Consider the following 26,872-nt stretch of genomic DNA (forward strand, 5'->3'; position numbering starts at 1 on the left):
TTCGAATCAAGACCTTCATGGGTTCTTCTTTTGTTTTTCGCAACGGGGTTGTTGGGCTTTTGGCTCTCTCGAACAAAAGTTTTTTCTGATGCCTCGCTTGGGCTTTTCATATCTCAGTTGCACTGCTGCTTCTGGTCGGTGCATCTTGGAGCGTTCGATGGTTGCATACAATACATCCCATCTTTTGTTCTAACAACAAATCTTATCTATTTTAATTTATTTTTTAACTGCAAACGGAAAAAAGGTTTCTCTTCACTTTATATTATAATTTATTTAAAAGTTCAAGGGGAATCGAAATCAGTCATACGATTTAAAGGACTATTTTATTTTGATATTGAATGGGTTGAGGCTACTGTAATTTGTTTGCACAAAAAATGATTTTTACGAAAATTCACTCAATTCAAGACCGCCCAATTATCGATTTGAGCAAAATTCAGCAATGAAGGATATAAGGTTGGTGAGTGAATAAAACCAGTGATCACACTGGGTCCTTTCTAGCTGGTAATTTATTTACGAAATCTCAATGTTGCGGGAGTGTAGTGAACTTCCCTTTTCAAGCTACAAAAATGCAATAAACGATCGTAGCTAGACCCAATAATTAATTTACATGAGCAATGCACATAAAAAATTTAGACAATCTTACCATGAAACGTTGAGAATTTCATTAGTGTGTAGCCAAAAACATAATCAAGATCAACGTATGTGAGAAACTTTATGTCTGATTTTTGTTACAAAAATTACTGTAACACTCGCAGATATGAAAACTATATAAATTAAACGGAATGTATAAGTGTAAACGTATTAAAATAATGCATATTAGACTAATAAACTGTATAAAAACTTACGTAAGCGACAATTCCATACTTAGAGTAAATAAGTTAGTTATTTGTGTGTCCTGGATGTTGTACTCTCTTGTCAGGACGAGCAATGAGATGTGTTACATATGCGCACGGGATATGTTTACGGAAAACGAAAAACTATGATGATATTATAATTAGTAAGGTGTGAGACTGATATTCTATGGTTGATAATTCACAGTAATTGCATGCGTAGGTAGAAAGAGACGCGAATCTTTGCGTGTAGGATTGATAAAAAAATCGTATACAATCCATTGAGAGAAAACAAAGAAATTTTGAGCAAGCAATAAATTTTGTTATATGCCTGTCATCTGAAATTTTTCTTTAGATATTTTTTTCGATTATTGAAGTATAATATGACATATTGTGGAGAAACAACGCGATGTGATTGAGGTTTGTTACCTCTCGAATCATCTTGACAAGTGTAGATAATTTTACAATTTCAGTTTATAATATCTGTAACCTATACAAAAAATGTTTTTACGTTTCCGGGAATTCGTTACATATATGCTTTTGTTAGTTGAGGATATTCATTCCTGTCACAAAAACATAAAAAAATCAAAAATATCATTGTAATCTATAGATTAAGTTATCATAAAACTTTTGTTAAAATTTTATGACGTAGCAAATTTTTTTAGACAATTAGTGTGTTTTGTTATTATTTATATAATTTTATCGTCATACCCTACGTATTCTTCATAATAATTAAACTTCTAAAGTCAAGTTAATAAAGATAGTGCCTTTTTTGAAGGTTTGAATTTTTTGCAAGTAATAAAAAGTGCTTTCCATTTTTCTGTACCTGTCTTAAATTAAAGATCGTTTCGTACTTCGTAAGGGTTAGCCTTCTTAACGACGTCAATTACATGATAATGTAACAGTCACTTGTATGTACAATATTGGAGTGGTAGTCAATAATACAAGTAAACATTTTAGATGATTGAAGATGTGCTACGCATCGGTGGCTGTTCGCTGAGTCACATTTTACTAAGACGCCTGATGAAGGTAGCTAACATCCTTCAATCATCTAAAATGTTTACTTGTATTATTGACTACCACTCCAATAAGACATCCATTACACTTTCCAACCTATAACGTACAATATGCATGAAATGATCGACAGGTATCAAGACAGGTACCAATAATTCCTTGATTCAAAAGTATTACCCAATCAACGACAAATGGAATTATGTGAGTGCGTGTGTGTCAAACTTCTAGAATCGAGAAAACCAAACAAAGTACTTTCAGAGTGCCATATCCTTGAAAAACGCGAGCCTCCCAAACAAAGGCAATTTCAAAAATTCTCCTCGCGAAGCCGTAACGACCCGCCCGTTTATACCCTTCTCCGCAACGCTTGTGCGGACGCACCGGAGTTGCGCTCTCAACTTTGGTTTGCTTTATGTGTATAATTTAGTAATTTGCGTTCGCAAAGTTCTTGGCTCACTGTGTATAACTTTCTGCGCAGTACTCGTGATTGGTACAGGAGGGGGAGGGGGGGGGGTCTTTCTGGATGTTTCTCCGTTATTAACCGGACTCGGGGATTTTTCAAATTGCTACGTTGGAAGAAGCCAAAGTTACGGGAAATGACACTAAAATTCTTCCCCCTTTTTTCTCCTTTGACGGAATAATCAATTATTTTCATCTTGAAGTTTGAGGGTACGGTGCATGGCTGAGTAAGTTGTATCACTCAACCTGTAACGGATGAAAAAATCGATTTCAAAGTTCACTTGTTTTGGCTTTCTATTACGCTTCACGTACTCATTTTTTATGAAGCTTATTACAATTGAATTCTAAGGCAACAGTAACACAAATTATAGCTACAGCTTGTATATATTATATGCGTGATATGCAATTACTTTGAATTATTTATTTTTTCGTAATTTATTTCAAACATCAGTTTTCTGTGCTTCTATCTGCATAAGGATCTCACAACATCAAGCCAGTTTGATATTTAGGCTAATGGTGGTAGTGATGTGGAAAAAATTGAAAACATTAACATTGTCACGGTCTTATTATGCATCACCTTTTCTTTTTATGCTACCTATGATTTGTCAGTATTTGAGTATCGGATTATTCTTGGAATGTTCTTTAGTCATGACAGATAGCAAAGAACTATTGTTAACAGGACATGTATTTAAATGCTGGAGATAAAAGTTTTTCTGAATTAAATTTTAACGAACGGAAATTTCCAGCTCCTGTGCTTGCGAATTTCAGATGTTACGCAGAGCGTGAAAGCGAGCTAGCAAAATTTATCACGTCTCCAAAGGTCCATCCGTGACGTTTGCTAAGTTGGCTAACTTTGTAAGCCAGTTATGTTTTGTATCGTGTTTCCACGAGATTACTGTTGAAGTGCTGTTTCATGTAATGAGGAGATTTACTGGATTTGTATTCTCTGGTGAATTTAGAACTTTCAATGAAGTACGTATTTTTGTGGTTTTTCTTTTGGAACAATATGATTAAGTCTTTTCAATTGATTGACTTAGAGTTACCATGTGGTCAGTTTTCAAGGGATGGGGTGAAAATATGTTTTAAGGTTTTTACCAATGATTTACAGTTATCATATTAGCATAAAAATATTTATTGATTAGGTGCAGTTATCAATAGTTTGAAGAAATATATTATAGCTTTCCATAAAAAGACTAAGATAAGACGAAGATCAAGAAAAGTATCCACGCGTTGTACACAGGCAGTAAAAATTTCAACGACCATGCAAAAGATGCCAAGATTTGGTTCCAAATGGTAATGAGTCGCTGTCATTACATGCGTATCGATGTTACTGTACGACGTAATCGAATAATCCAATTGCGCATTCGACCACGAGCCAGTAGTTAAGCACGTTACGTCACATTCCATTCATTATCCATCAAATCAGCGCAAGAACCATTAATCCTTTGATTTCCATCTTAATTTTAAGACACACGTGTACAGATATATACATGCAACTACCTTCAAACTCTCTTTAGCAGTTCGATAATTGCCGAGGCACGATTAAGGGATTTCCAGACAAATTACCCCATCTTCATAATGGCCCCTCAAGAATAACGGCTGCGCTAATTACCACAACCCTACACCGTCCTACAAGATCGTACAATCGATTCATCAAGAACAGCGAGATTTCCTTTTCTCTCTTTCTGATGCATGCTCGCATTATATTTTTTTAAACACTTTTTATGTGTTTCAGCGTTGTAAGAGTGATAAAATAGTATTGTATAAATATTTTATATCAATATCATTTGATCGAATAGTCAAAGAGTCGATAATGCAACGTACATTTCCAAGTACACTGCCTTGATGCAGCTTCAAACAGGTATAAGGGATACGTGTACTCACAGATTCTCAAGTCATCAGAATACCATGCACATACTTATGGTTACATGCATTCTACGGTGTATACGCATATACGATTAACAACGCATTTTCCAACGATTCGCCTAAGAACGTGCTTACAGCCTAATACAGCCAAACCGAAGTGCGTGTATAGTGTATACTCCTCATCTCACATCAAACCAACGATTTTCGTACAAGAGAGAGAGAGATGAACGATCTAACGGGGCAAGAACGGCGCGCGCTCGAGTCGAGCAGTCATTAACCCCCCCCCCCCCCAACCTGTACACACGTGCATTAATTTGTACATGTATGTACGTCATATTACGTACGAGTACGAGCATCAGGAATTTCACAGGAGCTCGTGTATTACGTTCGTAAAAAAGGAAGGATGGAATTTGGCATAGTAAGCACAGCTGGAACACACTGTTGTCAGAGTCCCTTGACCCCAGAAGTAATACATTTTTTTTATCATGAACGAATTTTTTTTTATAATGTCGTATATATAAGTAGTTAAATTTAATCAAAAGTTTAGTTTTTTTAAAAGGTTTAACACTCATGTATCAAACAAGCAGCTAAAAGTCTACAATGTGCCAGAGCAAAAAGTGTTATTTAAATAACAGAATTCAATTTTAATATTATTCCGTTATCACATCCAACTGAGTCTTAAAATTAATGTGCTAACTTTGAATTTAAATTAACAAACGCTTTGTAGCCATTGAAAAACTTTCTTCGATATGAAGAGTCTTTATAACAACAGGATAGGTGAAATCGGTCAAAACAAAAAAGTGTATTTTTACAAGATCCATTATTTTCGTTTTAAACATTTCGTCTAAAAATGTGCTGTTAAAAAAGTAGGTGCTGTGAAACGATTTTTTGGCTATTTTGAAACTATTTTCGACTGTTAAATCGTTTAGACGGCACATTAGTTTTTTAAACTCACTATAAAATAAAGTTTCATTTTAAAGAGATGTACAACTATTGTACACTTTTTTGTAGAATTTGAATTTATTTTTGTAACAGTTAAAAAACGTTTTTTTAGCTGTTTTTGTACATATTATACTTTAAAAAGTGTCTACAATATGATTTAGAGAAAAGTGTATAACACAAAAAAGTTATATTTCAACGAGATCTACAACTCTGCCTTGAAACGTAAACGTGTAAAATGTATGTAAAAAAAGTTATCGCTGAAAAACTGGTTTTTGTGTCTTAGAGCGCTGCACTGAAAATGTTGTCGAAATTTTTCCTTTTGATGAAACTTTTTCAAATGTTAACTATCAGCTTAGACATCTAACTCAAAGTCACGAACAAAGTTTCAGCCCATTTGGATCATAATTACTTTAGTTAGTCGAAAAACTTGATGACGTACTCACATACATATACTATGTTATCAACTCAGATCACCCACATACTAGGTTTAAAATTTGTTTTATATATAAATACAAAACAAATTTTATAATATAACAAATATAAGTATACTAAAAATAAGTTGTTACACTTTTTTGTGGAAACAAGGGTTTTAATGAGGGTGACCACCTTCTTCCGCGATTCAAATGTCAAAATTGTATCTGCATAAATAATATGTATGGATATAATTTTATTGCGTAAATTACGGAAATAGGGTGTTACCCTCAATAAAATCCGTGTTAAAATTTTTTCTTCATAGTACATGACATTACGAGTAAAATGAGCCCAGTTTCTAGAATGCCTCAAAAAAATTTGCTTATTGAAATGGGAGACAAAAACGGTATGTTTTTTGCGAAATATCTCATATATACTTATAAATAAAAGGCAATAGAACAATAGAACAATGGTATGAAAGACATAATCACTGGAATAAGAATTTTATAAAATTATTTACAAAACTTATTGAAACATAAAGATCCAACAAGAACAATATACGGACACATAAACGTTACTGCGTAAGAAGTGTGGAGGTTGAAAGAAAGAACCAAGAATATGTTAACTGTAAAACAAGGCAAAGTTATGAATAAAAATGGGAGCTAAAAACAAAATTGAGAAACTAATTTAAATGAAAAAAAAAGAAAAAAAAAAAAAAAAACAAATACTCTACGATAAAAAAAAAAAGTGGACTATAATAGAAAAAAAAATCAACAACTAAATCAATTACTGAATCACTATCTTTGATATTAATCAAGTTAATGCTTTATTAAAGCAGCTCTTCGTCTATACAAGAAAATAATAATAAATTAATGCTCAAAATCACAAATTTCACATACACTTATCGAAACCATAGATCTTAGTGTACCGAAATTAGTGTATCATGTATAGTCTCGAGCTAATATTTCGCCTAATTCCATTACACCCTTATGTTCTAATTCCAAAGCACCAGCGTTGTTCAACAAATTTTCTAAAAATGAAAAAAAAGAGAAACACTCTCGCACACGCCTACAAGCATTTCGAGCCGTGTATTAAACGAGCAAACGTGTAATTTCAAGGGAGAGCAATAATAGTCGTGTGTGCATAGTGTGCTCATATTACACGCGGACCTCTCACTCGAGCGCTTAACCCAATTCGCTTGCGATGCCTATGTAAGTTTGCAGCTGGCTCTTTCTTTCGAATTCCTTCGCACGTTTAACGGACCCTCTACGGCGTACGGAGTCTATATTTGTGTGCAAAGGACTGCATTAGGATTTTAGAAAGTTCACCCACACGTGTTGGATTGATGATGGTGATGGTTTAGCCGTTGGCAAATGAGAACAAAGGAGGAGCCGCTGCATCCTTTGATACCGCTGCCACTTTGTATTGTGCGTTACTTTGGCGTTCGTGTGAAAGAGAAAGAGCTAGGGAGTGAGGTTGCAGTGAAATTCCGCCTAGTCTCGTGAACTTTAATGCAGAAAAATACTTTTACTTGGTTCTAGGACAGATTTTCCCTTGTTTTTAAGCCATTTGTAATACGTTGTAGTAATAGTAACATGAACGGTGGAGTGTGAAATGTGGAAGAATCGTGAGAGGTACAAGAGGTAGGGCGTCTTTAAAAATCATTAACTTTGATCTTTATCATGTATAGGAAATAGTATATTACCACCTGTTATTTCAAAATTTCTGGAGTACATGGACTTTATATTTAAATAGCTTTCTTTACCTCATATCACTGTTAATCCAAGCGTATCAAAATACACGTTTAACGAGTGCAGTTACAATTTTTGTTTAGTATAAAATCCATCTGATGTCATATAGTAAGAATTGTAAGAACAATTAAATCTTTGATGCACCAAGTGGTTAACCAGTTCTATTAAATTGGATCCATTTGAATGGGAACCATCAATGTAAAAAAGCTGTGGAGAGAAAAAACTATTTGGTTGTTCTTAAAACGTTTATCAAGACTATTATAATGCCTTTTATAAGAAACCAAAATTTTTATAACACATTTTAAACGTGTACTTTAACACACTTGGATTTTACAGTGATAGATCCGGTAATAATGATGGAAGAATAACACGTGATGGGCGTAGAGCATGACCCTGTTAATTTTATTTTAATTCAAAGTTTAACAGGTCCATATTCCGACATCATGCTAATCTAAATGATTACAAAGTTGGGCTCATACTTTTTACTACATACCATCAGAAATTAATCTTTTTATCATGTATTGTTGAATCTAGTTTTTTTTATCGTTAAAAACTGAAGTACTTTGATTGCTCGAATAAGAATTCTTACCAAACACCCTTTATTATTCTCCAATATTCACATACTTCCAAAAGACGGTTATTGTTATTTAAACCGACCAATGGACATTTTATTGTCTTCATTGATCATTGAGTATAAAAATAATACTCGATTGGAAATAACATTTCTATTGTGCAATGTGACAATGCTGGAATGAACTTTCCGTCCAAACAAGACACGTACACTTTGTAAATCAGAAGACTCGTGGTTTTCCTACACGTAACTCGTCCTCGTTCTCTTTTCTCCTGACCCTTGACAGTCTTTTGAGCTCAAAGCAGAAAAGAAACAAGAAAAATAAGTTTGCGGTCATTAAGAAACACGAGCGAAAAGAAAAAGGAAAGGTCCCGACTTTAATCCCAGTCGTCACGTCTACGAGGACAAGAGAGAGGAGGATTTACATAATAAAGTCTAAACCACTGTGATAGAGGAGCGTGGTTTTTTCAAGACCATAATAACGACGAGTGACTTCCTTCTCTCGTCTTCTTCCCTTTACACAAAACGCAGCCGTGCATCTTTAGTAAGTTGAGATTGATATGGTTACATGCAGTGCAGCTCCAACGAGAACAGGGGAATAAAGAAGGAACATGCACCCGAGAGAAAATGTGGGCAAGGGGGGATGTGGTCTCGCATTTCCTCTGCTTCATTACGCAATTTTAATTAAATTCAAATTCCCTTTGAGCTTTTATCTCGTGGAAGTCTCGCTTGCTGTATTATTATGTGCTCCTGCGCGTGTATGGTTTGCGTAATGGAGCGAGATCGTGATTAGTCAGCTCGCGTGGGGTCCCAGGGTTTTAAAGTTTGATCTCTCGAGAAGCTACCTTTTGTTTTCTTTGTATCCTTTATTATTTCACGTAAGAGCGAGCGAGTAATGAAAAGTAAGTGCTTATACCCCCCACCCTGGGGTCGTTGCTCCTGTCTCGAAGGTTTTTCCCGATCTTTTTCACATGAATTATACGTCAAGGTGTTTGTGTGTTCTCTAAGAAGTGCTAAAAGAGGGATGTTCCATGTGATTCTTCGTTGACTTGGGTCTTACTTCCAATAACAATTTATGAGTCAACAGGGTATTGGTTGCAATATTTTCTATCTTAGCGCTTTCTAAGCATAGTTTCTGAGGTTCCTGCCAAACCAACAATGTCGTTTTGACTTTAAACTTGTTAAAATTGTTTATGGAATATATGGCTTCCTTTTTTTCTAGAGAAAAATTTGGCGATCGTTTTTCATATTTCAAAAAATAAATTAAGTCTAAGTTTTGATAGATTGTTGAGAAATTTACGGAGAAAAATGAGAACTTGCATTCTACAACTTGTATCACTCACCTGACATCGTAATTTTCATTTTTCTCTTTGAATACTCAAGCAAACTTGATCATTTGAGCTTGATTTGTTTTCTTACACATCAGGAAGTACTAATAGTAATGCAACTTAGTTCTTAATACTACGTCTTCCATAGATCGTTGAACGACATTTCTTCATTGAAGTAGATTGCTTTTTGCAATTCATACTACGAATTATTCCAAAACTGCAAATTTGCACATTTATGGTTATGTTTATGTAATTCTATGTGTAGTTGAATTCGGGCCATTGTACTGTGATAGCTCAACTGTAAGATATTTAAAAAATTTCATCAGTCGAAAAAAAAATCAGTGAAATATCATATTAGAAAAAACTTTCCAATAAGATTCCTTGATCTTGTAGAGTTAATTTTAATTGTCTTTTAAAGTCCATACATCCGCTCTAAATCAAGACAGAGCAGCAACGTTCCAGTAAGGTGCAAGACACCAGCATATACCAGTGGTAGATGAAATTCTAGATGAAGCTAACGAGCTGACATTTACTATCGTGATTAATTGTAATCAAAAAACATAAAAACAGTGGAAAAACTCCCAACTGATTTTAGTACTGCATCACTTTAGTTCTGTATGACCGAAGTGTCTTGAGTTCGTAAACCAGAGATATAAACCTATAACATATATTTTTCTTCCACGAGAATCAAATAACTGTATAATTTCTAAAAAGGTATATTGCAAATCCCTCGAGTACTAGTACATCCACATATTACTTCTTTCGAAAACATCGTACAAAGATGTAATCTAATTTATAAGAAATAATCCTGTCCCTCATTTTTATGGTTGTCGCACTGTTTCATTGTTCCAAAGGTCATATTTAAACGGTATAGCTAAAATCTAAAAAAGTTTGTATATAATAAAAACATATTAAATGAAGTATTATTATGTGTTAGAAATAATAAAAGTAGTTTCTGGATTTATTAGCGCTCCACAAAGTGAATCATTTTCTTTCAGTAGACAAAAATTTTTTGGCTGGAAATGTTTCTCTGTTCATATATGCGGTAGTTCGTCAATGTGACAATGCTATGGTCACTCTCATCTATAGAGCAGAGTCGGTCGAGTCATTTTGTTGGTCCAGCACTCTGATGGACGGACGAAAATTTTGCGTGACAAACGCTGTTTCTTTAGCTGATGTTTGACCGAGCATATTGAAATTCATAGAAATAGTTCTATCGTTGTGTTAGAAGCGATCCACCAATTTTGTTTAAGCAGTTTCAAAAATAAATTGGTTTTTAAAGGAGTACTTACTTACAGGGGTTATGAGTTACAACCAGTCCATACATCTATTATTTTATCCCTACTCAGCAAATCTACAATAATTATTTCCATACTTCCACATCTCACGCAACAGGATAGGACGTCTACATCAACCGATTTTCAATTTCTTTTTTTTTTCTCTACAACGGTTGTAGATCATTTTGGCAGATGATTGGTATTTTCCAGTTATTGTTGAAAATACGATTTTTAAGTATATTTAGTTATTTTTTCTTAAATCTGAACTTATCATTGACTTTTTTTTTAATGTAATGTTTGAAAAATCTTATTTTTTATGATTCATCGCTCATTGCAACCCGTACATGCATTTATTTTCTAAAAAAGTTTTAAGCTAAGTATCTGCACTGCAGGGCCATCTATTGATTTTACCAGTTTCGCCGAGTAATTCTGAAGAACAGAAAAAAATTCGTATCCCATACGAAATATCATTCGATTATTATACCAGTCTTACAGCTTATCAGCTTATTCAATAGATAAAAGCACAAATAACAGTTTTTTTCGTCTATGGGTACGATCGAGTATACAAAATACTATGAAGGTCCAAGTAATTATTCAATGACAAAACGAATTTAATCTTATGAAATACTTTTTTTCAACAATACTGTACCTTGTGCTTTTTTTAAAACATTCTATGATGCTATGATAAAGTTAAATAATTCTTTCAACACGAATGTGTGGAATTATTCTGCGCACTTTATCAAGTTAACTAGAGTGTATATTTGAATTAAATTTTACTATATGTACGAGTAAGTCGTTACGATTTCTTGCGGTGCAAAGAGCGAAAACATTTGTGAAAATCTACCGAAATCTTGTGTCGAGCAACCGTGGTATCGTAAGAAACAGCCAATCGAATACATTCTGGAACACGCAGCCCAACTAGATACACACAGTAACTTCTCGTCCAAAGCTCCGCTGTGCTATGCACGTAAAGAATCGCAAGAACATGGGCTCCCACCCGTGCTTCCTCTTTGAAGCATTGCGTGGCTTTGATGTCGATGATGAAATGGGTGGCTTGGATCTGCATTGAGCTGCCAGATACGGGGATGAAAAACCGGTCAAAGCTCTACTTAAAAAGGGGGTAGAGCTTAATGTGAAAAATTTTCATGGTGGAACACCATTGCACATCGGTATTAAGAGCATCGCAGTTTATTTCTATCATACCGATTGTTCAATACGGTAAATTACAATCATTAACTTACAACTTATCTTGAACACTTTGAAAATGTATTATTGCCCCATCTCGAAAGTGTGTATACGTCTTCTGGAAAATCAATTAGTCAGAAGACAACTTGGTGCACATAAAATATTTGCATGCACGTGACTGTATAAACGAAGTAGCGTTTCTTTTGGCTACAAAACGACACGATATAGATTTCATTAATTTGATGTTTTCGAAAATGACAGGAGTCGATGAACGAAAACTTGACAGTTCGGCGTTGGCAATGACTTATTACGGTTATTTGGACAAACCACAACTACTTGAGCTTAGTATTGCCTTAGATCTGCGTCACGAAGAGGTCGTCGATCGCTTCCTCGACATGAGTTACGTTTATTGTACTGGCAAGAATTTTTGTCAAGATATCAACAAAATTCGGCACGAAGCTCTCAGTGAAGAGTGTTAAAGTATTGTTGAAATGCTACTAGAGGCTACATTTAGAACTGACGGGTTGGTCATTGAATTGAAAATAGTGTTTTTATTTGTTAAAATTATTTTTTTCGTTAAAAAGCTGGATGAACTGATGAAAGTTGAGACCAGAAATATATTTATTTTTAACACGTTAACTTCGCTATTTTCATTACTTACAAAGAGAAGCAAACTAAAATATCACATGGAGAAAATAATAAAACGTGTAGCCTCTAATAATTAATGTCCCACGTATCAGACGTATTCAAACCTTTTAAATTACACGTATGTTTTAAAGAGGGGTACATTCACATCTGTACTATAGAAGTAGAGCCACAATTTCCAGTCATGTTTCTACATCTTGGATGTACGTACCACCCACTGTTAAATCTTTATTATTTAAACTGCTTCAGAATGACAAAGATGAATTAAAAATTGGCACACTATGTAACGACAAAATTCAAAAACTTACCGTTTTATTTTAAATTATGAAAAAGAAAAAAAAACCGTTCCAAAGGGGTATGCTTACAGTAAACAACGAAAACAAAATTTTTTACTTACGTACTTTCGTACCGCAAATTGCTCGTTCTTTCCTCTCAGTCGGATCTGCATGTGCGGGTACACGTTTTTAGAGTTCCTTCCTGTGAGGTTTCGAGGCCCATTGACGTGTTCGCACATATGCTCCTATACAAACGGGCACGGAGCAACGGTGCTCTCTGGCTGCAATTTTTCCGAGGAGAAAAACGAGCCTGGGGTTGCCCGGTGCGGTTTTTCCAAGCGTGCACGTACGTGTATGCGTATTGGTGTTTATATGCATGGTCGAGCGAGGCGTTAATGGCCCTACGTTGCCGGCACGAGCAATTATTATTCGCGCAAGCGAGCGAACTTTGTGTACAGCTGGCGTGCTTCCATTTGATGCGGCTCACTTCCGCATGAGGAAATTGGAAGTTTTGCGGAGAGCCTGAGCTGGGACTATAGCGTACAGTATTATGTTGCAGTTGCTGCACGGAATGTTTTTCTTATTTTTCTTCAAAAACAAAAATAAACAAAAAATTTTCTCGCGTTTATATCCTAATTGGATGTTGTGTGGTATAGTTGATGTGGAGATCGTGTTTTCTGGTTTAGTCAGGCGTTTTACTGTATAACTATATTTCAACCGCAAAACTGTGCTGCAAGATTATATTATCTATAAAAAAATCACGATCAATAATTGGATTAATCAAAACGAAAAATTCTTATTTGTAGCAAATAGTATTGATAAAGTAATATTGGAATTGTGGGTAAATCGCAGAAATTAAGTATTTAAGTTCTTTCAAACAAATACTAAAAAATGTATATATGTTTGTTACAATCACATACAATATGTATTTTTTATACTCACTTACTGAGATAACTATTTAAATGTATACATGTATATTCTGACCATATTTTGTTACGTGTATTTGTATATTTTTACGAGTTTTTATTTCACTTGAATTTTTTCTTTGTCTGTTATACCACTCGCTGATATCCAGTCAAGTGGTAATTTTGTACCACTTTAGGTCAGCAGACAATGCAATATACTATATATGTGAGGTCTAATGCATGAGCCACCAAAAATGGACAACTAATATTTTCCTCACAACTCCCTTGATTGCACAAGTGTGAAATACAGGAGGATACAATAATAAGAATACAATTAACAGTCAGTCATCCAGCCGTCGACGCAAAACAGCCAAGTATCGATGAATCAATTCTTTTCATAAAACAAAAGCACACTTCAGTATATTTTTCAATTCAATTTCCGTCTTTACTTGCAGTACGATTAAAATAAACGGGATATCGGGGGATACGTATTTTTCACCTTTGAATCACAAAAACGCGTGTACTGCGCTATCTGAATAGCTGACATTAACGAAGAATGAAAAAAGAAAACTCATTTCATTCCAAAAAAATCTAGCAACTAGCATCGTTCGCTTCGACGATAATCACATTGGAGCCAGTGTCTCTGTAGAAGCAGCCGTACCTGCTGGTAATGGTCGTGGTGGTAATGCGCGGACGTAAGATGAGAACAATGCACGCCCAAGTCGTGTCGCTCGTAAACCAACGACCGGTTCACCGACTCTCGTCTTGCCCCTGTGCTTCGAGAGAAAGGCTCCTCGCGAAGAAAGAGCGCAAGTTGAATGAAAAAAAAAAAAAAAAAAAAAAAAAAGGAAAGGTGACGGGCAGCCGAAGAAAAGAAGGTGTCGAGAGTACTTTCTCGCGTTCGGCGCGCGTGTGTTCGTCTCCCCGAGATGTGGGCCGTCTGTTTTATTTAAAAAGTTCGATGCGCGTCACCTTAGATGAAAGACGCGAACTCGAAAGCCCCGTTGTTGACGCGTGGGCTATTCATCGCTGGTTCCGAATGAAATTAAATACGGTAGCAGTTTCGAAACTGTACAGTTTGGTTGGTGTCATTTAATGCGATAATTCAAAATGATTCGTTTGTTGAGCGGGAAGTTTAAAATTTACCAATGAGAGAGACTTGTCCTCACAGAGAAATAACCCCACAGAGGTGCCGCGAGTGCATAGAGTGGGGATCGAACCCTAGCCCTCCAGGTGGAAGGCAAACGCTACTGGTAGCTTGCAGTAAATGAGAGAGAGGTTATGTGATCATCAGCCAATGGGAATCGAATGTTTGAATTTTCTGCTCAACGAATGAAACTGCTTCCAATGTACTTTCAAAACTTGATTGCAATTTTATTACACAAAAAATTAAGGGTAACAGTGTGCAGCAATTTAAATAATTAATAGTTAGAAAGGCTACCTCGTTCATTGTTTTGGAAAATCTCTGAATCTCACCACCACCTTAATCGACGATTTCATCTCTCATACCTTTGATAAAAGGGGGATAATACAGGTGCACGAAAATGTGTGCCGCCCACAAAGATCAAACGATAATTAGGTCCTTCCTCATCTGCTAGCCAAGCAACAAAACTCATTACGCGCGTATAGGTGTGTCTGATTGAGTAGGTGTAGCGGGACGTCTGAGCACCGCGAAGTTTGACGTTAACGCTTGAAATACCCATAATAAGGATGTTGGGGAAAATGGGACGATGACAACTGTCAGTTGAATGCGTTATACATGTCATACTAGTTGGCCCTGAGTAGGCACTGTAGAGCAGTCTCCGTGGAATTTTAACTGGAAACCTCCCCAGTACTAGACACGTGTGTTAACTACTTACGAACTTTGGGGCAACTGCAGGGAGTTTGCAGCCTTGTACGTGTCACGTCCCCAACAGCACACAACGTGGAGATAACATCGTTTTACCTTAAAAATTCACATAGTTGTGAAAAAATGTCTGTAGTTTATAGTTTGAGGATGATTAATTTCATGTACCTTTTGGTATTGTTCTAACGATTCGTATTTCTTTTTTGTGTTCCAGGTGAGTGTTTATCATCCATCGATTGGAAAATCACCAAAAATCCTAACGTCCGAGTCTGTGAGTTTATATACACTTAGCAATCGAACACATATGTATAGCTGCTTATTGGTATAAGCTTACTTATTCACGCTTCCAAGTATGAGCCGCCGCGATCAGTGCCCATATTACTGTAATCACCCCCGTAGCGTGCGCGCAAGCAAACCTCGTCCTCTCACCGGAAAGTCACTCGACAAAGCTGTGGCAAGACAAAAAAAAAGGATCCAACTAATTTACCGAGCAAAAAGCTGCTTTCAGAACAACCCCCTGCCCCGAAAAAAAGAAAAGTTACAAAGGAAGAAAAATAAATGCGGTTCATGTATATATATATATACGCTTCGAGGCCGCACTCGAGAGTATACCCAGCCTGTTATCAAGCCGAGGACTCTGTTATAATCCACGTGTGTGCGTATATTATGCGCTTGTACACGTGTGGTATCGAGGTCGGATTTGCCTCGCGGCGATGAGCCCACGAATACACTCGTACGTGTGCACGTAAATGGCGCGCATGTACCTGCTTCTGGATAATGAGAGGAACTCGAGGGTGGCCATGCAAATATTTACGCGACATTAGAACATTATATATTATGTAGGTACGTGGGGGGGGGGGGCGGGGTATGATTCGTAAGACCCTTTGACTCGTGTTTTTAGTCACTCTGCTGTTGAACGTCTCTATTTCATTTTAATGGACAAATATTTTATCGTGGGACGATAAAAAGAGTTGTGAAATAAACTTAAGTCATTCAGTACTGAGAGAAAAATAATAATAAAAATTATAGGGAAATTCCAGCGAAAATTACAATTCTGCACAGTAAATCAGCTGCAAGTTGGTAAAAAAGGGAAAATTAAAGTTATGGTCAGAACAGTAAGAACTTCTATGCGGGAAAGTGAAATTTTATCAACCGTCAAACTCCTTTTGAGGTCTACTGTTCCAGCATAGTAATTACTATTCAAACTATGATCTTTGTTTTTAAAACAATAATGTTTACTAGTAAAAGTAACAACTTTTTCCTTTTTTACCAGCTTTTATTCGATTTACTGCGTGCAAAACGGTAATTTCAGAACAAAGTTCTTTTTTGCTGGAGTTTCTCTATGATTTTTAGTATTTTTTTTTCTCAGTGAAGAAGATGGTATGGAGCCTCGAAAAAACCTGGTATTCTTCTTCGGCGTATCTTTTATGATTTAGCCGGCCGCGTGCGTCGTAAAAGCCGGCTTATTGAATAATTTTTGCGTCAACGGGACGCGGTTGTAAAGTACCCTCCGTAGAAATTAGTCGGTCCATCGGAGCGCTGTACGCGCGCCGGAGACACATCGTCATCCGTTTCCATTGGCGTTTGATGCTAATGTTATTTGCCCTCGGGGTGACCAAGAACATCATATCGATCGCCCCTTTTTGTACCAAACAGTGCATACACGTACATGTGAGTTCGAGTAAGAAAATTTTTGCGGGTCCGATAAATTCAGCGAGCGGCCAGGCTAATGAGCCAACTTTCGCGTTACGCTTATTTTTCCCGCTACTGGAAGAAGTCTGCTGACCTCGAGGAAAAGATAACGCGACTGGTTTTCTTGTAGGCATGTATAAGTATACCTTCCTCCTCTATTGCGCGCACGCGAGATTTAGGGTGGACGTTTTGCGAGACTTGCCCGCCCGACGAATGTTATTGCTCGTTGCATTGCAGAGTAGTGCGGGCAAAGAATCAAGGGGATGAGGAAGGGTCAAGCTGACCCATATTCACACGAGCATCTCTGCTGTTATTGCGTTCGCTCCGGAAGATGTTACTTTTTTTTTTTTTTTTTTCTACCGTGGCAAGTTCTTATTCATTTTTGATCGTTTAAGTTTGGACACTGTATGGTATAACGAGTCCTTTTTGGAGATTTTGTGAAAAAATATTTGGCTCGGAATTTTCTTAACATGTATAACTTAAACGTTCTCTATTTTCGTCAGTTCTTATTTGCATGAGAAAAAATTAATTATGTACTTTATCATAATCCATCTGACAGGATCAATGAGTTGTTTCATGTATCATTTCCGTCTGAGTAACAACACATATTTACGAGTTGATCGACACCAAGATCAGTTTAGGCTATAGAAATGTCTGATAATGTCATGGTCTCATAAGAAATGTCGATATCACCCTAAGGTTTGAAATTTTGTAGTGATTATATGTATACTTGAATTGCCAGAATAAATTTTTATGAAAACCTGGTAGGTTAGTCCACATACGATGTTATTACCTCAAGTACTGAGGAGTGAGCGTATCGAATAGAAAACACGATATTTGATTTGCTAAAGTAATTTTTTATTTATTGCATTTAAAGTAACGGATTATCCATCACAATAAAAGTCTATGCCCTTAATATTTGATCTAATAGACTGTTTTTAAGAATATTCAAGTTAATTTTTTTATCTTCGGGGTTAATTCAAGAGTTCAGCTAAAGTTTTTTTATCTTATACCTATACTGATCATACTATTTTGACTCCTTTAGTTTTCTCATTTAAGGAGATAAAGTGACTAGTACTGGAACTCAATATCGCCAAACTGGAATCATATGCTTATACCATCTGACCCAGCCTTGAATTACACAGCCCTACAAGAAAAATGTATAGATTATCGAACTATACCCACTTATCTTGATGTATTTTTGGTCTCTCAATCCAAGTCTAAGGTTAAGAAAAAATCGTACAATCCTCAAAATTATTACGTAGAGCTAAAATGCTCTTGAAATAAAGTGTGAGTAGGTGATCCATCTTCTTAAATTGAACTGCGAAAACTTTTTTTGCGGAATATTTATTGAATTTATGTTGAACAGCAGATACTTTATAAGCAGATTTACAATACAGCCCCTAACAAGGTGTGTAAAACCTACCCCCAAGTATGAAAAACTGGCACCAAAGTAGCAATTACTGCTAATAAAGCTTTTATTATCTGCATTTCGTTACAGTGATTAAAAAACACACTGTGTCCGATGAAACGCGTTTAAACTATCCCAAAACCTAATGAACATGGAAAACTAAGAAAAATAGTTTATCTTACCGGATCATAATTTCAATGAATGTCGTATGCTGAAATTGTGTATTACTTCAAAATGGATCTGGAATTCATCGTACTATAAATATCCGGCAGCGGTAATTCCCAAAAAGAGTAAAAACACCCATATATGAGATTTAACAGAAAGAAAGCTGCCACAGAGACCCTTGAAATAGCTCTAATCTCGAGGTTTGCCAAGGTTAAAAAAATCCATTAGTAGCTAATTCGATTTCGATAAACCACTCTCCAACTCGAATAACGCAAAAAAATAATAACAACATTGATTGAGAAGTGTGTATGTGAGCGTTGTTTTCTTTACGTACTTGTTGTCATTCCCAATTTTTTTTTTTTTTTTTTTTTTTTTTTTTTTAATTTGTCCAAGTGAATAGAACAGTAAAAACAATGCTATCAGATATCAGAGATATAAGTATTGGTGATGTGAATTATAACTGTTGGAATTGATTAAATAATCGACTCAACTTATTTACAGTAAAAAAGACACGATAGGTAAAAAACTTCGTTTACGTCCAGACTGTCCTGAATGGTCACTCGTTAAATACAAGAAAAAGTTATGAAAATAGCGTGCCATTGACACCACCCAAAACGAGGTTAAGATATATACAATTCACAGCGTACAAGCTCATCATTTTTCACCCCTCCATCCCCTTCCTCAAGCCGATATAACGATACAATGTCCAAAATCAAATTAACCCACTTCCCGAGTTCCGCTGGGCGACGGAACGATTTCGCGTATCAGCAAAGACGATGATGATTACAATGATAATAACCCAGTTACCCAAAGCCGTTTCGATCAAAGTTGCAGCGGGACCTAACACTGTACACCCACGCATCACCATTCCGACATCGATTTTCCAAAGGTCCTGTTTCCCTCCCAGTTCCCATTCCCTGCGAACTGATTAAACGGTGATAGTCCGGTGGGTCATAATCACAACTTCCCAAGGCCAGGTGAGCGACTACACGTACGTCCGAGCGCTATGACAACGTGTTGCCTGACTATGTGTCCAGAGTCACTTCATCTCGGCATCCAGTACCCAATACATAGCGTAACAAGTGTATTACGCCCATAGATTATATCCCTGCCCACTGTTCGCCAAGTTGCTTGCTGATGCCGCTGCTGCTTCTGGTGATCGAGTGTACGTGTGCGCGCTTAAATGCAGAGTTGCAGAGCAATTGGATAACTCGATTATAGGTCGTATACACATGCCTAGGCATATACACACACATTTGTATTCGTATATAGATGTACTTGCGATGCAGGCACGGGTCAAAGGATCGATGGGTGTGCGATGTCGTGTGTAATCGTTGTTCGATTCATCGGGAGATCGGATTTTGACGTATGCACGTATTATACCCACACACGCGGTGAATGTAAACGTTAACGGCTTATACGAATAAGAAAGTTATTTCATTGCCCATTCCGTCGTCGTACGTATGGATGGATGTGTACACCATATAGTTTTCGTTTTGCTGGTACACATATATATACCTATGGATTGGCTTTTCGTCGTGGCCTGTCAGTTGAGCATGTAAAAGTTGTACGACGCACACGACACTTTAGAAAACACACACGCGTGACTTCCTGATTGTGTATTACGTACGTAGTGTATTATTTCTGATCGTACATTACATGTATGCATATATATACGTATTATTTGAGTAAAACAGAGACAACAATTGAAATTTCACGATTGAGATCGAGATGTTGGGTGTATACGGTACTTTTTCCAAGATCCCACATTTTCTTGTCGAATAAAAAGTTGGTTTGAAAAACTATACGGTAAGAGCCTCTTCTTTGGCTCAAGGGTTATCCACTCCTCGTTCTTTAATGTAAGGAGAACAGGGCAGGGCTCCGAAAGCCCAAAGCCCCGATCTCCGTTAAAGGTGACGTTCTAAAACGCAGATGCATTTTTTCCCTCCAATTACATGATGTACGCGGAGAAATCCAGCTTTGAAACGTTTAGTGGTTATTGACAATTATTTATTGTGTGTGGCCAGAAAATGGGTCATGTAGCCTACATGATTTTGATGGATCCACCTGGATGTTTTTAGTGTGTTTTTACCTGGAGTATTTTACAGTGGTAGCTTTTTTCAAGTACAAAAACGTCAACAACAAATCAATATCGAAACAAAGTTAAAGAGGAACTAATAAAAGGGGTTTCAAGAAATTTATATGGATATTATCACACAAATGCAAATGTTACTTAGCTATGAAGCTGCAGCAAACGCATTTTCTTTTTCATCTCTTAACTCAAGAACTTGTATATTCTGGACTTAAGCTTAGTTTTGAGCTAATTATAACGTCTAAGTGTTGGTGGAATATATTATTACACGGATGAAAGTGAAAATTTTATGCTACATATTAGGCTGCAGTCACATGGAGCACAATAGAGCGTGCAGGATAGAATTGTCCCCATAAGCAGCTGTGTTAAGTCTATTGCGCCGCGCAATAGGTCCATCCTGTAGCCCAATAGACTTAACACAACTGCTTATGGAGAAATTCCTATCCTGTTCGCTCTATTGCGTTCCATGTGACTGCAGCCTTATACGTAAGTTTATAAGTTGAAGTACATATGAAAGATTATTTGTAAATTGTTACAAGAATAGTTATTACCCATGAAAAATAAAAAATAAAAGTAAAAAGGTAACGACAAATTTCTCTGTACTCGAGAGTTTACGGTGCAAAACGAAAAGTGATAGTCCATTGTTGTCAAAGTAATCTCTATGAGCATACGGTCAATACATAACTAAAAGGGCATACGGTCTCGCTCAAACCAATACCTATACAGCTTATCGCTTGGAAACACTCCTATTTGCTATGCGCCTATGTCAGGTGGCGCCGTTGAGTGAGAGATATTGTCCCTCGCTAAGATCGCCAAAATGCATGCTGCCTTAAGTATAGGTAACTTTTTTAATAAATTAAAAAAAAAGGTTATTGAGAGTGGATTGACTAAATTAATCAGTGATTTGAGCGTGTATAGTATACGGTATCAAATTTTGTTAGGTGTTGTCATGTGTACTACAAGAATTAGAAAAAATAAAAACATGGATTACGACTGTAATAACACAACATCTTTAAGTGCATATACATGCTTACACTTGCGTGAAGCTTAAAGGATACAAGTAATCCATGGAAACGTAATATAAATGGGTAAAAGTTAACCTAACCTGTTATTAGTATTTACCTTTATTGAACACTGTGTTGTGAGAAATAGATAAATGTAAGCAGTACTTGTGTTTTTCAAGCTCCACACTAGTGCAAGCATGTATATGCTCTTAAATATGTTGTGTTATCACAGTCACAATCCATGTTTTTATTTTTTCCATTCTTGTAGTACACATGACAACACCTAACAAAATTTTTTACCGTACACTATACACGCTCAAATCACTGATTTATTCAGTCAATCCGCTCTTAATAACCTTTTTTTCAATTTAGTAAACAATTTTTCTATTAGGCTCCATGCATTCTGACGACCTTGGTGAGGGACAATTTCTCTCACTCGGCGGCGCCACCTGACATAGGCACATAGCGAATTGTCGACGAAACAAATTAACCTTTGAAGTTCAAACGAACCAACACTCTTTTACTAAATTTGCTGCGTGTCATAGTTATTATAACATAGCTAATCACAAAACTCTCATCCGCAGGCTGCCCGTGATTTTTTTTATCACTATCGAATCATTACGATTTGGAGATATTTTGCACGTAGGGAAGATGTAATAGGTATACAGACATACATTCGTGACCATCCATATTTTGATGCATTCCAATTTTACAAAAAAAATATTTTCAACTGTATAGTATAATGAGCTATACAGCGTATAATAAATACAATTCATAAATAAAAGGCAATGATTTGCTGCCTAAGTAGTATCGTCATCAAATAGTGGAATATTAACTCCAGAAAAGTAAATAATCAAATAAATTTGCATACAAATATCACAATGTGCAAAAAGTCTCTAAAATTGAAAGACTGCTGATCCACACCGCAGGTTGCAATAATTTCGGGTATGCCATTCTAAAAGATGTGACATGATTTTCCCGGTGATAATGTATTCCGAAGTAAAATCTAGTTCATCCATTGTCTGCGTTTAATATCTCCACCTTGCTGGTGTTGCTGCTATTGCTGCCACTATTTCTGAGGCTACTGCTCCTCCTTCTGCATTCGCTGATTTTGATTTTCCACTTGTTGTTCTTTCTCCACAAATTATCTTTAATATTATTGCTTACACATTTTATAAAAAGTAGCAGTTTTCGTACCTGATGGCACATGTCACCAGAGCAAGGTGTTCATTCATTGAGAAGCTTGGCAAAACGTCGCTAAGCCACTCATCCGAATATTCCTTTTTATTTGGTAGAAATAGCTTGTCGGAAGAAATAGACACTTTAAGACTAAGTATCGGAATGTTAGTTTTATAATTTTTTGGGTGATGTGCTTATGGCAATACATTTATCGGGACGAAGCTTCTAATCTTCTTCGTTGTCTGAAAAGTTCTTGCAATGTAGAAAATAATATCAAGTCACATTATACTGTTTTCTTGATATTTTTTTTGAACGTTATTTCTTTTGCCATTAAAAAAAATCGCACGTTTGAATTTTTTGATTCTCACGAGCAATCCTTACGCGAGTAATTATCGGATGTGTGTGCGTTGCGCAATTTAATAAAACGTCAGAGTCATTGTATATACATTTTAACCGTTGCACCAACGGCAATAATTCAAACCGAAATAGAATGCAAAATTAGACGTGAGCGTTCGGCTCTTGTGGTATGTAATCTATACACCTCCAACTTCCTGTGCGCGCTAGGAAAAGCTCTTTCGTCGATCATTTAGTAATTGATGTGGCCGAGCCCACACTGCCGCATTTTTCTGTGCCTTTTGCAGAGCCTTTTAGATGCCTTTTGGATTATCTTATGATACATCTATGACTTAATTTTTGAGGTAACTTTGCGTTACGTTACTTTTTAATGAAAATAAATATTCTTACAAATTATTGACGTGATAATATAGAGAATAATCTGGTTTTTTGAGTATGGTTTTCATTAATATTTTTTATTTAGCATCTGGCTTATACTTAAAATCAAAATTGAGTACAGCGAAAATGAGTATGTAAACAATGAAAGATTTATCGACTCATTATCGACGTCTGGCGTAATATTTTTCCTCAATTATTAGGGATAAAATTACCGTAGCTCCACGGTAAACAGTATTTCGAGCTGAGATGAATTTTTCGGTTTCAAAAAAATTACCATGAGGTCATGATAAAAGTTATTGTGAAGACTTTTCGATCACAACTCTACCGTTGCTTTTACAGTAAAAATTCATGTAACTTTTTTGTCCCAGCTTTATCAAGAGTTTAGACTGTAGTAACTATAACTACGATTGCGCAAAGAAACTCAGAAGAAGGCCTATTAAATTTAGTATTTAAAACAGTTTTTGCTTCGATTGAAAATTGTTTGTTATAAATTTATGAAGTATAGTATCAATCGATAAAAGCTACGAAAATTTATTTATATTACTACTCCATGTAAAAGCGTACATTGGTGTGGGTACGAACACGAAGTACCAACTTTGTATGAATTTCACGAAACAAAATTTTAATGCAGTGTCACGGAAATTCAAGACTCAATCTGAGAAAAAATAAGTGAAATACCTTTGATAAACCTAATGATTTTGGTGTCTATTTCTTCATGATAATTTATTATAAAATTAAACGTAGATAGAAAATGTAATACTTACTAAGTTTTATTTTACATGGTAATACAAGACCCGCTAAGATTTTTTTACGAGATGATCACTAAATACGCACAATGTACATACTATACGGCACAAGTATAATTTTGCTACAAGCGTTAAATGCATACTTGGTGCTAATAAATAGAAGTAAAGAAAAAGAAGGAATCATAAGGTATTTAATGATAATCTCGTAAAAAAAATCTTAGTGGGTTTTGTATTACCATGTAAAATAAAACTTAGTAAGTATTACATTTTCCATCTATGTTTCATGAAATACCTTTAAGCCCAAATTAGTAACTAACGAAACCATCACCAAATATATTTATACCACTCACATTACCTGATTAACTGACGTAACCATCATTTGAAATGCCACGCGATGAATTTTGTTTATCCAAATAAAGCCGAAACTTCCACAAAGTTGAGCTTTAATCAAGTAAAAGTTTAAAAAGTTTAGCTGAACGAAAAACAAACAAATGAAATTCGTTCACAGTAGAGCACCAAACAAGTGCATCCGAATTCGCTCGACCTCATCAATACACACACCACCACGCGTGGTTATAATTAAAATTCGATATCGAATCCCAGCTCGGCCTTTCCAATTTTTATTCAGTATACCACCGCTTACGAAACAGCCTCGACATATATTGTTTTATTTTCACGTGCACTTGCCGCATTGAGAAAAAAAACCCCGCAGTCGCCAAAGTGTACAAACCCACTTTTCGTTGTAACACTCTGTACACGTTTGCACCTGATGAGTATAATTTTATGCATTCACGTAATTATCTACTGCGCGTTGACAACTAAGTTGTTTTAGCCCGTTTTAAGCATTTAAATGATGAAAATAATAAAAAAAACTCCACACTTTTATACTTGGTGAACCTAGTTGAAGTAACCCCCTTGGATTTGCGTATGCGAGGCACAGCTTCCACGAACTGCATGCGTAATATTGCGTTGCACGTGTTATACACCTCTTTGACATCGAGCTAACCACAGCTACAAGCGGGGAATGAAATGGTGCTGCTCTATAATGTGAAAGGGGGGTGCAGAGGTCGTGCATTATTAACAAGTGATGAAGGAGGAGATATTAGCACTCTCATATGCACGGGTATCTCTGTCTTTCCATTGTCTCTGATGCGAGGGCCCAGAGGCTCTCTTTCAAAGGGAGTAGAGTGGGACGAGACAGGCGCACTCGAGGGCGGTCGAGCGGTATCTGGGGTTCAGAAACGAGTAATGGGTTATTGGGTTGATTGTTAATGGTTATGCTCTGTTTGAGACGTAACGATGCCATTTTTCCGTCTTAACCCTCTCCTTTCGATCTGAAGGCCATCGAATTTACACAACGTTATAAACGTTTAAAAAAGGCTCGAATGCATGCACCATCATCTATTTTTGCTGTTAAGGAGGTACTTATACACTCATCTCTGAATGCCTTTACGATGACAATAAATTATCCATGTGACCAACTTTTTATTTAAACATCGCTGACACGTTATTATGATAAATTTAAATTATCCAGGTAAATGCCCCACATTCATCGTGCTTTTGTAAGCTGAAAAAAAAACGCGATTGATCCCTCATTGTGAAGGCATCGGCGCTCTACCGGTTATCATTCCGTGCACGCGTGGGCACTTACACCAACCTATCGTTAACATGCAGCCGTGGAAAAAAGCGGCCGTTTCGATGCTGCTCCATGCATATATAATTTTAAGAGTACTGGATGCAGAATTGGCCTTCCGTTGCGAGCGAATTTTATTATCAGCGCTCTCCAGTGATGACGTGATTTTTTTGCTCTCCTTTTTTGTTATTTAGGACGCAAATTACTCGTGGATGCACAATTTAATGGGAATCACCGCCATTGTTCTGCGATCGTATTACTTTTAGCTTGATTTTTCAATTCCTTTGTCATTCGGAGATAAGAGTAATTCAACTGGGCCAATATTTTTTCTTTATTATTATCCCTCGCGTTTCGTTTTTCGTCTCGCGCTGTTTATAATTTATTTAGCGTGTTTTATCGAGACGCTACACATATTATCATTTTGTCATCACAACTTATCGTACTAAATATTATGCTGGTAAATAGAAAGAAGAAAATAGGTCGAAAAATGTATTATTTTTTAAGTCTTTGTATCAGTGAATACTAAGACATATTATTTACACAAAAAATTACGTGGTTCAGATCATCATTGCACCTGTAGTAACATTTACGTAAATCACCGATAGTAATGAGTCATTTTTTAATGTATTTATTATCACTTTTTTAATTTAAAGATTTAAAAAATCAATTGTCTTTTATTTTTGGAATTCAACTGTCGAATCTTATAATTAGAAATTATAAGAGTGGCACTCAACTGAATTTTTTTTTATAAATAATTAATCAAACACCCATTTTGCTAACGTTTAACTCAAATTTTACTACACACAAATGAAAGTTTGTAAACTAAAAGCTTAAAGTGTAATGGATGAATACATTTTTAAAAATCATCAAGTATAAAATTGAATTAAAGTGGTTACCGATAATAATATACGAAATT

The 26,872-nt window shown here is 36.0% G+C and overlaps 1 protein-coding gene across 1 annotated transcript in view; it reads left to right on the forward strand.

The window, feature by feature from the left end:
- The window catches only part of Cad99C (cadherin 99C), a 376,725-nt gene that overhangs the window by 150,705 nt on the left and 199,148 nt on the right, over positions 1-26,872 (forward strand). The window lies entirely within an intron of this gene.

The sequence above is a fragment of the Copidosoma floridanum genome, unplaced genomic scaffold (genome assembly GCF_036245765.1).
Source record: "Copidosoma floridanum isolate Cflo_tuat_1 unplaced genomic scaffold, Cflo_Japanese_pri ptg000004l, whole genome shotgun sequence".
Classification (NCBI taxonomy): domain Eukaryota; kingdom Metazoa; phylum Arthropoda; class Insecta; order Hymenoptera; family Encyrtidae; genus Copidosoma; species Copidosoma floridanum.